The sequence below is a fragment of the Moschus berezovskii genome, chromosome X (genome assembly GCF_049115385.1).
Source record: "Moschus berezovskii isolate FMDL1 chromosome X, NW_MosBer_1.0, whole genome shotgun sequence".
Classification (NCBI taxonomy): Eukaryota; Metazoa; Chordata; class Mammalia; order Artiodactyla; family Moschidae; genus Moschus; species Moschus berezovskii.
The window spans coordinates 77,483,290-77,497,942 of record NC_142488.1 but is presented as its reverse complement, the minus strand read 5'-3'; positions in this window follow the sequence as shown (position 1 = coordinate 77,497,942).

The following is a 14,653-nucleotide window of genomic DNA, read 5'->3' as shown; positions in this document are numbered from 1 at the left end:
ATGAAATTCATTTATTTAAAACAAGCAAAAGACACAGCTTGTCCCCATCCCTTGTTTCAGTACACTTGAATTTCTGTTATTACTAGTATTATTCAAAACCTGTGAATCTGCCTTCTATGAATTAAAAGAGTAAAGTACATCAAATCTATACTTACTAAAAGGAAAAATGCTACCTTGTGGAGGGTATGTTTTTTTTTTTTATAACGTATCCATTTAATGCTGATGACCCAAGACAATAAAAGTCTTTGCCTAGATCAGTCATATACACGATAATGATGGAGTGATAAAGTCATTTCAGTTTGTGCCTCATTGGGTCAAGATGTTGGTTTAAACTCTATTACCTTTTTCTTTTGTATTTCATTCACATTAAAATTAGTTGTAAAAGATTTTATCTGACTTATATTTTAATAGAATAAAGAAAAACTGAATATCCATTTAGTAGTTATAGATACAACTCTTACAATTGATAATGTAATCATAAGTACTATAATGCCCTCCAGATATAACAAATTAACTCAATTGCAAGATGAGGGTTATTGGAAAGTCTGGCTCTATATTTTAATTATGGAAATTAGTCATTGGGATTAGCTTTTAGTGCAATGCTAGGAAAGCAGTAGTGGTATCTGAAGGCTAAAACATTCACTGTTCTGATATACTTTGTTTTCTGACATGAAGCAATTTTTGGAAGTAAATGAAAATCTATAGCTTTTTAGCTCATGCAGTTTTTGGAATTATTTTCCAGAACCAAAAACTGAGCTTGTTAAGTGGTAAATATTTTCATCTATATCAATTGAAAACAGTCACCACATATATAGATGTCAGGGGAGTGTAATTTCCTCAGTTCTACCTCGCCACAGCAAAAATTTGAAGCGACAGATGGACTAGTGTTATAACTCAGTTTTATTAGGAAAAACAAAGGATAGTACACCCTCAAGGAGTGAGGGCAACATGACCCAAAAGATGAAGAGAAGAGAGGCCTCAATCCTTCTAGGTTTCCTCCTTTTATACTTGTGTCTCCTCCCCACTGAGCCTGCCCTATGCAAATTGGGCTAGCCAGGAAGGCTGTTTATTTTACCTGAAGTCCTCACTATGGTCCTTGGGCCTTCCTTTGTTCTATTTTTGTGGGTTCTTCCCTTCTTTGTCTTTTAGCCACTGCCATTTTGGACTACTTTTTCCTATTTTAACTACCTAACATTACCCCCTCAAGAGATGGGAGGCCCAATTCTTTGGGAATAGGAGTTTTGAGGTCTCTCTGGCTACTTCCTGCTGAACTGGGATGGCGAGGGGCATTGGGCCTGCCCTACTTGCTAGTCTCAAGCTTCAGAGTACTTATAGCGGTATCCATCTAAGGGTGAGTGACATTTTCCATGGTCAGGTGTAGTTTTATATATCCTTATTAAACTGGCACTTCATTTTGTCGCCTGTTGACCTGGACAGAGACAAACTGGGTTAGACAATTGATAATACATGGAGCAATCATAAGCAGCATCAATATGGTGATAATGAGGATTAGTAGGGGCATTATCCAACTCCAAATTCCCCATCACCTGGAGAAGTATCCCCCAAAGAGAGATTGTAGCAACACTGAGAACTCTCCAGCTCGTTCTCTGAGGTCCTGTAGGATTTAGAATGTTTTTCTTGAGGACTGTGAGACTTTAACTTAGATGGAGGTATTTACCCAGAAACAACACGTCTTATTCACAATGGATCAAGTCCCACATTGTTCAGGGATCAGGAGATCTATCATCTGTCTATTTTGGAGTTTAACCCCTGCTAAACTGTGTGGGCTCTTTAGAGCTATCCTGAGAAATTATATCCCCAGAAACTTAATTTTGTGGGTGTTCATTAGAATGACACTCATTTGTAATTCTGAATAGGTATCTGAGATCTCCAAAGGATTCACAGGTGTACTGAGTGTCCTATTCTGTTTTCTTCCACACTTTGACTCATGAGTAGTGATCCAGGAGTTGTACCCTGGTAATGTGACTGCTGTGGGGGTAGAAAGTATTGCAGGGTAGGGGCCTTTCCATGTGGGCTGGAGTTGAGCCTTTGGGGACCCATCTTTAGAGACTTTAATTAGAACTTGAGTCCCTGGAGCATACAGTGGTTACTCTTTAGAGTCTTTTGGGTCCTGGTTGACACCCCACAAATGTAAATCCTTTTGGGATTGCCCACTGGCCATGGTATAAGACTGGAGAGTCTGAGCCCCTGGATCTAGAAAGAGGACATTGACATAAACAAAAGGTCTCCCATATAGCATCTCATAAGGACTAAGATCAGCCTGTTCCTTAGGGGCAATATGTGTGCAGAGGAGAGCTATGATAAAGCCTCCTTCCATCCCAGGGAGGTCTCCTAGGTTATCTTTATATCACTGATTTAAAGAATAGATTGGCTCTTTCTACTTTTCCTGAAGACTGAGGCCTCCAGGCACAATGGAAATAATAAGTAATGCCCAATGCTTTAGAGACCTCTTGGGTGACCTTAGACGTGAATGATGTCCCAGTATCACTTTGCAATGACCTAGGCAGACCAAATCTCGGAATGGTTTCATGGAGCAGTTTTTTTTTTTTTTTTAACACCACCTCCTCAGCTTTCTCTGTCCGGGTAGGAAAGCCTTCAATCCATCCTGTGACTCTATCTATCATGATTAGTATGTATTTATACCTTTGAGAAACTGACATCAGGGTGAAGTCCATCTTCCAGTCCTCTCCTGGGTAGGTCCCACATCGTTGGATAGGCTAGGCCAGCTGGGGTCTTTGACATCCTTGTGAGTGTTTATTTTGTAAGTGGTACAAGAGGAGAGCACTTGCCTTATGGTTGTTTGGAAGCCTGTTCTTCTGAAGGATCTTTCTAGTAATCTTTGGAGGGGATTTTCCCATAAATAAGTGATGGCATATAAGGAGTTAACCAACTTCCATTGGAGGTTCCCAGGCAGAAAAAGGAGTCTCTCCTTGTGGCACCACCACATATTATCTTCTTGAAAGCCCTCACTCTAAGCTTTAAGAGTGTCACTTTCAGAATATGGAGTTTCTGGCAAATTAGTCTGTGGAAGTAAGGTGGCAACCCCTAATAGTTCATGGTTCTGTAATGCTGCTCTCTTAGCTGCCTGATGGGCTGCTTGGTTCCCTCGTGCCACTTTTGTGTGACCTTTTTGGTGTCCTTTACATTGGGAGACTGAAACCTCAGTGGGCAGATGAGCTTCATCCAAGAGCCTAAGGATTTGATCACCATATGTGATTGGGGACCCTTGGGTGGTCAAGTGGCCTCTTTCTTTCCAAATAGCAACATGTGCATGTAGCACCAGAAAGGGATACTTGGAATCAGTGTAAATGGCTAATCTTTTTCTTTTTCCCAGCTCTAAAGTTCGGGTCAGGGTTATGAGCTCAGCTAATTGGACTGAAGAACGTGATGGCAAAGGTTTAACCTCTATGGTCTCAAAATTGGAGACTATTACATACCCAGCTCTTCTTTTTCCATCCAAGACAAAGCTGCTTCCATTAGTGTACCAGATTTCCTTAGGATTGGCCAGAGGATTTTCTGACAGTCACTCTCAAGGTTTTGTCCAAGGTTTCTAGGCAAGAGTGAAAAGGGAGAGAGCCCTAGTGGGGCAGGCAGGAGGGTATCTGGGTTTAGAACCTCACAAGGGGCTGTAGTCTGGCCTGGATTTTCCATTAGCACTACTTGATATCTGAGCATCCTTTGATCAGCCATCCATAAGTGGCCTCTCCCTTTCAGGAGTTGTTTCTCCCAGTGACTGGTAAAAATGGCTTATTTTGCCCCCGAGAGAGAGGGCATCTTCTATCAGGATGGCAATAGCTGAAAGGTTTTGAAGGCAGGGAGAGATCTCTTCCCAATGAGGGAGGAGGACAGTCAGGAACAACCAGAAAATGATGGGAAAATATTTGTCTATCCCGGCAACAAAGTGCTTGTGTGAATCTTTTTGTTAATTGCTTTTCCTGTAGCAACCAAAATTGCACAGGTTTAGGAAGAGAAGGCTCCAGAGTAGGAGGTCAAGACAGAGTAGGAACCCCTGTGTCAACCAAGAAATTCTCAGACATACCTGCCATATCCAGCTGTATCCTTGGCTCCAGCCCCGTGATGGTTATCTGTGACAGCTGGGCTGGCTGGAGCGGGCCACTTCAGTCCTGTTGAACTACCATGAGGGCAGGGTTAGCACTTGACCTTGAGGCTCTTGGGTCCCAAGGGCAGAGTGCCACCAAATGTCCCAATTGATGGCATTTGTAGCAAGCCGTTTTAGGAGACTTGTCACGGTTTGGAAACTGTTTGGCCCAATGTCCTGCCTGTCTACAGATTAGGCATTTGCCTCATGCCTTGTCCTTCAAGGACTCAGGGTTTGCCATAGGGCTTCCCTGGAGGGCTTCCAGCATCTGGGCATGGCTTGTCTCTTTCCTTTTCTCCGTCTCCTGGGTCTTGACTCCCCTCTCCTGTTCTCTGTTATAAAAGGTATCGGTGGCTATCTGGACCATCTTATCTAAAGAGGCAACAGAGTGCTGTTGTTGTAGCTGTTGTAACTTATCCTGATGTCTGATGCACATTGGGAGAGGAATTTGTCTTTAAAATCACCTGTCCCTCATAAGAGTCTAAGTCCAGACTGGTAAATTATTGGAGGGCCTCTTTTCGCCTTTCCAGAAAGGCAATGGGGTTCTTGTTGGACTCATGAGTTATTGCTGAGACTGGGTATAGTCACACAGTAATAGGCTTCCTTCTATTTCCATGGGTGGACTTACTTAGGGGTGAGTCTTTCTGAAGCTTATCCTACCCAGTACTGTTGCAACCTGAGAGCCAGGCATTCCAAGGTCAGGTTGCAGATCCAGGCAAGCTGAGTCATGACAGCCTCCTGGATATCGAATCTCCAGGCAGGCCGAGGCATGTCGGCCTCCCAAAAATTGGGTCCCTGGTGGATTCCCAAGAAGGTTGAGGAATGACAACCTCACGAGGACCAGATTCCTAGGCAGTTCAAGGCAGGTTAACTACCTGGGACCCCCAGATTGGTGGATCCCTTAGTAGGTTGAGTCCTGACAACCTCCCTGGGACCAGATCCCTAGGTAGGTCAAGGCAGGTCGACTTCTTCCTATCCTGGGCTGAGGGATCCCCAAGCAGGGTGAGGCATGACAAACTCCCGGGAACCAGATCCCTAGGTAGGTCAAGGCAGGTGGACATCCTGGGACCCCCTGTCTGGAGTTGGGCATCCCAAAAGTCCTCAGCATGACCAGTGCTGTGTAGCATTAAGGGGTTGTAATCTTAACTCATTGCTCATTTGTCCACAGCGGATGGGAGTAGATATCATGATGTAAAGCAATTCAAGCCTGTGCCCTGAGACTGGGAACCTGGTGAAACAGCCATAAGCCTTATCCTTTTATTGCTCTGAGAGAATGTAAGTCACTGATTTCCTCCCCTAGTCCTCCATAAGAACAGCTTAGGGTGCTTCCAATGGTAAACATTTCATTGTCATAGACCCACTTTAGGTAATAACAGAAGTAATGACAAAGGAGTGGTCTGGTTAGGGGCATTAAGAGTATTTTAGTAATAGACTGGGTGGAAAGATGTTGCCTACAAGGGGGCAGGGTCCTGGTTGTAGGAGTTGGTAACTGGCTTAAGAACAAATTTTTAAGAGGCAACAGACTAGATGTTCCATAAAATTGGAGTGGAGATTTGACACAGGGGTATGTTTGTAACTTTAAGAGAAGGGTGGTAAGGGTTTGGGCCCAAAAGGCTTGCGGGGCTAATTCCCAAAGTGGTAAACATTATCCCTGGAAGCCCAACTGCCTTTGAAGGGATGCCACCAACAGACGGACTTCTAGCAGGCATTGTGTGCCTGTCAACCGCCCTAGAGGGTTCACTGAGAGATACTGTTGCACATGTTGTAGGAAATACAGAAGATGAAGGCCTGAATATCTAGAGAGATTGGAAATTATACAGTATTTCCCTCCCAAGGGCCAGCTATTTTCTTGTCCCTCCAGAAGATTGTAAATGCAACATAGTGGGCCCAAATGGGGCTCAGGAAAAGAACATGAAACAGGAAGGAAGGAGGCAGGTCACAACTTTTGAAAGAATAACATAGCCCAAGGGAATAACATAAACCAATTAAAATCAAATAGGTCCAAAATGACAAGTCAGATTCAACTAAACCTTGATCCTCAATCTGCAGGCTAAATGACACATTCAGAGGCACCAGGACAGTTCCAAGTCTCTGTCAAAAGAGGGAAAAGTGGGTGGTTCCCTAATTGTTGGAATGATCCTCCCATTCATTAGCATATGAAATCACCCCGCTAACCACTAACCACACCACACTCCATGGCCCCTGCACTCTCCTCTGCAATGGCCCACACCCTGTGGAGTGTGCTTCTCTCTAAAGCCGAACAAATCCACCTCTTACCTGTCACTGTGTCTCTAACTGAATTTTTGCAATGAGACATCAGAGCCTGAACTTCATTAGGTCTTAAAGCCAGGCACTATGAGTTTTGGCAGGGCTCAAGTCCTTGGAGAAAGGAGCTGAAGGATGGAAGGAAAAAGCAGTGGAAAAAAACATGCTGAGGAATACCCTTCATAACCTGCCGGAAAGTCTGCTAAATACCTGGCCTGTGTTCACAGTTTTCATTGGCCAAGGATGAAGGACAGAAGAACCCCCACCTGCTTGGGCAACAGCTACTGGAGCCCTACAGATAGTGGAGCCTTTGGGACACACGCCCCTCCCAGAGTCCCTAGTTGCACCCACTGCCACTTGTCTGTTAGCGGGAGGCTAGAGGAAACAAGAAACAAAATATTGTAAAGGAATTAAATTTTGTTAGCCAAATGTCCTTCCAGCCATGGGAGCAAGGACCTCCTACCTTAACCGGAGGTCTTCTGGAATCTGGGACTGAGCCATGTGAGCTTTCTGCTGAGTTTGTTTTTCACTGTCCCAGTTTCCAGTACACTGGGCTTCTTGTCTCTTCCCCTGTGCTGGGTTTTTTTGCATTCCGCTTCCACTGTGAGAGCTTTTGCTGAGTTGGGCTTCTGCTGTGCTTGGCCTCTGCCTCGCAGGGGCCAAGTCAAAGTTGTTTCAGCCAGGTTTAATCTGAAACGGCACCATAGATGTTGAGGGAGTGTGTAATTTCCTCGGTTCTGTCTTGCCATAGCAAAAATTTAAAGTGATGGAGGAATCGGTGTTACAGCTCAGTTTTATTAGGAAAAACAAAGGATAGTACACCCTTGAGGAGTGAGGGTGGGCTGACTCAAAAGATGAAGAGGAGAGAGGCCTACATCTTCTTAGACTTCCTCCTTTTATACATTTGTCTCCTCTTCCCTGAGCCTGCCCTATTTTAATTAGACTAGCCATGAGGGCTGTTTGTTTTACCTGAGGTCCTCACTCCAGTCCTCAGATCTTCCTTTGTTTTATTTTCGTGGGCTTTTCCCTTCTTTGTCTTTTAGCCATGGCCACTTTGGACTCCTCTTTCCTGTTCTAACTACCTAACATAAATAAATCAATATGTTATTTCATTCAGTCTAGTTAAGAATCTGTTATGTCAACAAATAGCTGCTACTGGATGAGGTCTCCATCACTAGAAAATAATAATGTATATATGTGATGTGGATCAGAACACGCTACCCCAAAACAAGGTACCTTGGCATATGAAATATCTTAAGCTTAAGGAATTTTAGAAAATTATACATGTAGGAAGGTCACACTGATATCCCTCTTTTTCCCTTTTTCCTTGAAAGAGGTAATGAAACTCCTTCGTGAAAGATGCTGTTGACTAAAAAAAAAAAAATGCACAATGTAAAACTGAGAGATTTTATTTGGTGGGAGTGTTAGAACTTGAGCCCAGGAGACAGTATCTCAGGTGACCCCAAGAGAGTTGACTCCAAGAAGGTGGGGGAGGAGCCAGGCTATATATAAATTTGCTGCAAGGGGTAGGTAATCAGAATATTAAAAATTTACTGGTACTTAAGAAAAAATTAAATCTCTCATTTGAAAATTATTTCTCACATGAAGAAATAATTTTTTTCATATGCATCTTGCTTTCTGGGGAAAATTATTCTTCCTGTATTGTTCACATACTAATCCTTATTTACCATAAGAGATGGTTAATGTGGCACATGTTCACCTCTCACATCTCTTGAACTCCTACCAACTTACCAGAGAGGAAGTAGCTGACAGCTTCCAAATAGTGTGCTTTGTTTCACCTGAGTTCAGAAATTTGCATTGGAAAAGGCTTGTTTACTGGTAGAGCATAGAGCAAAAAACATTTCATTCTACAGTGCCTTTCTTGTATCAAGAGAAAGGAAGACATTCTTATTAACAGACATAGGGATTTGAGGCCTGTACAAACAAATCTTATTAAACTAACCCTAATCTTTCTAGTTACTACTTCACCGTTTAATACCCCTAACTCAAACCTCTCTGTCTTGTCAATTCTTTACAAAAGTATTGTTTCTCTGTCAAAAAGTATAAAAGCTTCCTGCTCTGGTCGTTTTTTTAGTTCTTCATTCTTTTTTGGAGACGTCTATGAACATGTAAAATTTTAATGAATTTTTGTTTCCTTTTCTTCTGTTGTTCTTTCTTTGTTAGTGTAATTTTCAGACACAGCCAGGGACCCTAAGAGCATCAAGGAAATCTTTCTCCTCTCATACATATATCTATTTAAAAGAAGATCTATTAAAAAAGAAAGAAAGAAAATTCACCTTTCAAGGTGAATGAGATATAATAGTATTAGAAGAAAAATTAATAACCTGACTAGATATAATCCTTGGAGAAGGAAATGGCAACCCACTCCAGTGTTCTTGCCTGGAGAATCCCAGGGACGGGGGAGCCTGGTGGGCTTCCGTCTATGGGGTCACACAGAGTCAGACACAACTGAAGTGACTTAGCAGCAGCAGATATAATCTTAGAAATATCTAAGACCTAGATGAAAAAAAACTCAAACTAATTTGCAGTTTGGAGGTATGAAAACATTTTTAGACATTTACACAATTTTAAATATGTAAAAGTATACCATGTTAAGTAACAGAATTTATAACAAGTGATAAAAACACTGTATCCACAAACTTAAGCAAAAAGAAGAATTTACTAGTTTGTATCCACTAGATGTATCCAAACTACATGATGTAGAGGGAAAAAAAGTGATAGGAAATAGACACTCAAAGGCGGTCAGGACTGTCTTTGTGCTTCTTCTTTTCCTATTGAGATGGGAATATGAGTTACTGTCTACAGATCTGAAGAATGGAATCTTCGAACACCCAAACATTCATGGTAACAAGCAAATAGGATTGATTAAAAAGGAGGAAAGTACAAAGCTCTCAGCATAGACATTGAGAGGGGGTATAGAGTCCCTGCTTTTGTGGGGATTACAGCAATTTTAATTTCATGACTGCAGCCATGAAATTAAAAGACAATTGCTCCTTGAAAAAAAGCTATGACCAACCTATACAGCGTATTAAAAAGCAGAGACATTAATTTGCCCACAAAGATCCATCTAGTCAAAGCTATGGTTTTTCCAGTGGTCATGTATGGATGTGAAAGTTGGACTATAAAGAAAGCTGAAGGCCAAAAAATCGATGCTTTTGAACTATGGTGTTAGAGAAGACTCTTGAGAGCCCCTTGGACAGCAAGGAGATCCAACAAGTCCATCCTAAAGGAGATCAGTCCTGGGTGTTCATTGGAAGGACTGTTGTTAAAGCTGAAACTCCAATACTTTGGCTACCTGATGCAAAGAACTGACTTATTGGAAAAGACCCCAATGCTGGGAAACATTGAAGGTGAGAGGAGAAGTGGACGACAGAAGATGAGATGGTTGGATCGCATCACTGACTCGATGGACATGAATTTGAGTGAACTCCAGGAGTTGATGATGGACAAGGAGGCCTGGTGTGCTGCAGTCTATGGGGGTCGCAAAGATTCAGACATGACTGAGCAACTGAACTGAACTGAACTGAACTGATTAGTAGGAATAAGGCTTCCAAAGTGCCCAATTCATTACCCTACTATTGCAGGGCTGTTGCAGCCAATTCTGACTCTATGTTTGAAACTGTTTCTTTGACTTGCTTTTCATTGTTCTTTTTATTATCATCATACTTAATATCTTACTTCAGTGGACTCTGCCCCTAGGTTTGACTGTTCAGCTCATAGAGTGATAATTTGGACCGCCCTGGTGGCTCAGATCCCCTGGAGAAGGAAATGGTAACCCACTCCAGTATTCTTGCCTGGAGAATCCCATGGATGGAGAAGCCTGGTAGGCTACAGTCCACGGGGTTGCAAAGAGTCGGACACGACTAAGCGACTGAACGGTGGCTCAGATGGTAAAGCATTTGCTTGCAATGCAAGAGACCCGGGTTTGATCACTGGGTCAGGAAGATGCCCTGGAGAAGGAAATGGCAACACACTCCAGGATTCTTGCTTGGAGAGAGGAGCCTGGTGGGCTAGACTCCATGGGGTCTCAAAGAGTTGGACACTTTCACGTTCGGAGAGATAATTTGCTCTTACCCACCAGTGAACAGAAGAGATTAACAAGCCCCTTCCAAAGGCTGGCCATTCCCTTGGAGATGTTTGCAAAACTGAAGACACTTTCACTTTACTTCCCCACTGCCTCTCCCTTTGAATTCTGCCTTTTGACTTTAGTTCCTTATTGGTTCTTTCTCTCTGATCTATAAAAGAACCTAGCATCCAGACCCCAAATAATGGTTATTTGGAGGTATTAGTCTTCCATCATCTCAGTCTCTTCCTTCAATTAAGTCTCTTCCTTGCTTGAACAACTTGTCTCCCAGATTCACTGGTCTGTCATGCAGTGAGCAGAGAGAGCTTGGACTAGATAACACTACCATCCCCGAAACAGAGAGGAAACATGTTTTCTCCAATAATTTTTGTATGAAAAATGAGTGGGAGTGTGATTGATAGACCCACTTGATAGTTACTTCCTTAACTATCACTATAGATAGCAAATTTGTGTAGACTAATTTGGGGAAGGAGAAAGAAAAAGTCAGCAAAGAAAGAGAGAAAATATGCATAGCTACCAGGAGAGTTCTTTTAAGCTAGGCAACTACCACCATTTCTGATTAGGTTGCACATTCTGAATATGTTAAAACTTTAAAATCAATACATAGGTCCAAAGGAATTTTAATAGGATATTGTGGTATGTATGTCAGTAAGGAGGGAATTTTTAACATAATTCTATAGAGTATTTGGGAGAATAACAATGCACTATAACCTTTTATATCATATGATCACATCAATATTTCATAGATTTTAGGACATGTAATAAAGTAATATATGACAAATTCATTGGCTAGTTTTAGCGATAAAAATAGACAATTTTATACATTATATATGTCACTCTTTATAAATTATATGTCATCATACTTTATGGTGACAAATAAAATTTTCCTTGTAAAGCTGAATAAGAATGAAACTACAATCTTACAGAGGAAATAAAAATAAATTCCAGATATTTTAAATATTCTAGTTTATTTTTTTAATTCTTCCAAGAAAATTGAAAACACTACATGTAAAATTGAAGGGTTGTGAGTACATTATTAACCAAGGAAAGAGTCTAAGAGCAATAAAATTAAAAAGCTACATGGTTGATATATATATATATATATATATATATATTTAAAGACACAATGGAAATATCTTTCTGAGATAGCCTTACTCCACACACATATTTTTTTTTTTTTTTTTGGTCTGTGAGTTTTATTCATCTGGGGTTACTGCCTTCTAAAAATGTGTGAATTTTTCAGAGCCAAAAGACAAACTTGGAGATGTGTGGTGAATAAGTTCAGTGTGGAAACCTTCAGTTCATATCAGTTCAGTTCAGTCACTCAGTTGTTTCCGACTCTCCACGACCCCATGAATCATAGCACGCCAGGCCTCCTTGTCCATCACCAACTCCCGGAGTTCACACAAACTCATGTCTACAGAGGAGGTGATGCCATCCAGCCATCTCATTCTCTGTCGTCCCCTTCTCCACCCGCCCCCAACCTTTCCCAGCATCAGAGTCTTTGCAGTTTCAGCTTTAGCATCAGTACTTCCAATGAACACCCAGGATTGATCTCCTTTAGAATGGACTGGTTGGATCTCCTTGCAGTCCAAGGGACTCTCAAGAGTCTTCTCTAACACCACAGTTCAAAAGCATCAATTCTTCGGCAATCAGCTTTCTTCACAGTCCAACTCTCACATCCATACAAGACCATGGGAAAAACCATAGCCTTGACTAGACGGACCATGGTTGGCAAAGTAATGTCTCTGCTTTTTATATGCTATCTAGGTTGGTCATAACTTTCCTTCCAAGGAGAAAGCATCTTTTAATCTCATGGCAGGAATCAGTATCTGCAGTGATTTTAGAGCCCGAAAAAATAAAGTCTGACACTGTTTCCACTGTTTTTCCGTCTATTTACCATGAAGTGGTGGGACCAGTTGCCATGATCTTTGTTTTCTGAATGTTGAGCTTCAAGCCAAACTCTTCACTCTCCTCTTTCACTTTCATCAAGAGGCTTTTGAGTTCCTCTTCACTTTCTGCCATAAGGATAGTGTCATCTGCATATATGAGGTTGTTGATATTTCTCTCAGAAATCTTGATTCCAGCCTGTGCTTCTTCCAGCCTAGCGTTCCTCATGATGTACTCTGCATAGAAGTTAAATAAGCAGGGTAACAATATACAGCCTTGACGTACTCCTTTTCCTACTTGGAACCAGTCTGTTGTTCCATGTACAGTTCTGACTGTTGCTTCCTAACCTGCATACAGGTTTCTCAAGAGGCAGTTCAGGTGGTCTGGGATTCCCATCTCTTTCAGAATTTTCCACAGTTTATTGTGATCCACACAGTCAAAGGCTTTGGCATAGTCAATAAAGCAGAAATAGATGCTTTTCTGGAACTCTCTTGCTTTCTCCATGATCCAGTGGATGTTGATGATTTGATCTCTGGTTTCTCTGCCTTTTCTAAAACCTGTTTGAACATCAGGGAGTTCACGGTTCACATTTGCCTGAAGCCTGGCTTGGAGAATTTTGAGCATGACTTTACTAACGTGTGAGATGAGTCCAATTGTGCGGTAGTTTGAGCATTGTTTGGCATTGCCTTTCTTTGGGATTGGAATGAAAAATGACCTTTTCCAGTCCTGTGGCCACTGCTGAGTTTTCCAAATTTGCTGGCATATTGAGTGCAGCACTTTCACAGCATCATCTTTCAAGATTTGAAATAGCTCAACTAGAATCCCATCACCTCCACTAGCTTTGTTCGTAGTGATGCCTTCTAAGGCCCACTTGACTTCACATTCCAAGATGTCTGGCTCTAGGTCAGTGATCACTTTATCGTGACTATCTTGGTCGTGAAGATCTTTTTTGTACAGTTCTTCTGTGTATTCTTGCCACCTCTTCTTAATATCTTCTGCTTCTGTTAGGTCCATACTATTTCTGTCCTTTATCGAGCCCATCTTTGCATGAAATGTTCCCTTGGAATCTCCAATTTTCTTGAAGAGATATCTTGTTTTTCCTATTCTGTTGTTTTCCTCTATTTCTTTGCATTGATCACTGAGGAAGGCTTTCTTATCTCGCCTTGCTATTCTTTGGAACTCTGCAATCAGATGCTTATATCTTAACTTTTCTCCTTTGCTTTTCGCTTCTCTTCTTTTTACAGCTATTTGTAAGGCCTCCTCAGACAGCCATTTTGCTTTTTTGCATTTCTTTTCCATGGGGATGGTCTTGGTCCCTGTCTCCTGTACAATGTCACGAACCTCCATCCAGAGTTCATCAGGCACTCTATCTATCAGATCTAGACCCTTAAATCTATTTCTCACTTCCACTGTATAATCATAAGGGATTTGACTTAGGTCATATCTGAATGGTCTAAAGGTTTTCCCTACTTTCTTAAATTTAAGTCTGAATTTGGCAATAAGGAGTTCATGATCTGAGCCACAGTCAGCTCCTGGTCTTATTTTTGCTATCTGTATAGAGCTTCTCCATCTTTGGCTGCAAAGAATATAATCAATCTGATTTCGGTGTTGACCATCTGGTGATGTCCATGTTTAGCGTCTTCTCTTGTGTTGTTGGAAGAGGGTGTTTACTATGACCAGTGCATTCTCTAGATTAAACTCTATTAGCTTTTGCCCTGCTTCATTCTGTGCTGCAAGGCCAAATTTGCCTGTTACTCCAGGTGTTTCTTGACTTCCTACTTTTGAATTCCAGTCCCCTATAATGAAAAGGACTTAGTTTCCATAAAACCATTGGTAATCACCTCACCAAACAACTCTTCAGTTCTGGGTTTCAACTTTAGATCCTCAGGAGACTATAATCCATCATTTCTGAGGAGTGCGGGTTGATAAATATATACTGTAGTTCCCCTTATCTTTGGTATCTTACTTCATGGTTTCAGTTACTTGTGGCCAAGCAGAATCTGAAAATACTAAATGTAAAATTCCAAAAAAAGGCAAATCTTCAAAGTTAAGTTGCACACCATTCTGAGCAGCACAATGAGATTTTTATACCATCCCTCTCTCTCCAGCCCTGGGGCACATATCATAGGTTGATACTTTTTCCAGTGTATCCCACCTGTTAATCTCTTAGCTATCTCAGTTGTCATATTGACTGTTATGGCATTGAAGTACTTGTGTTCAAGTAACACTTATTTTATTTAATAATATCCCCAAAGCACCAGAGTCGTGGTGAT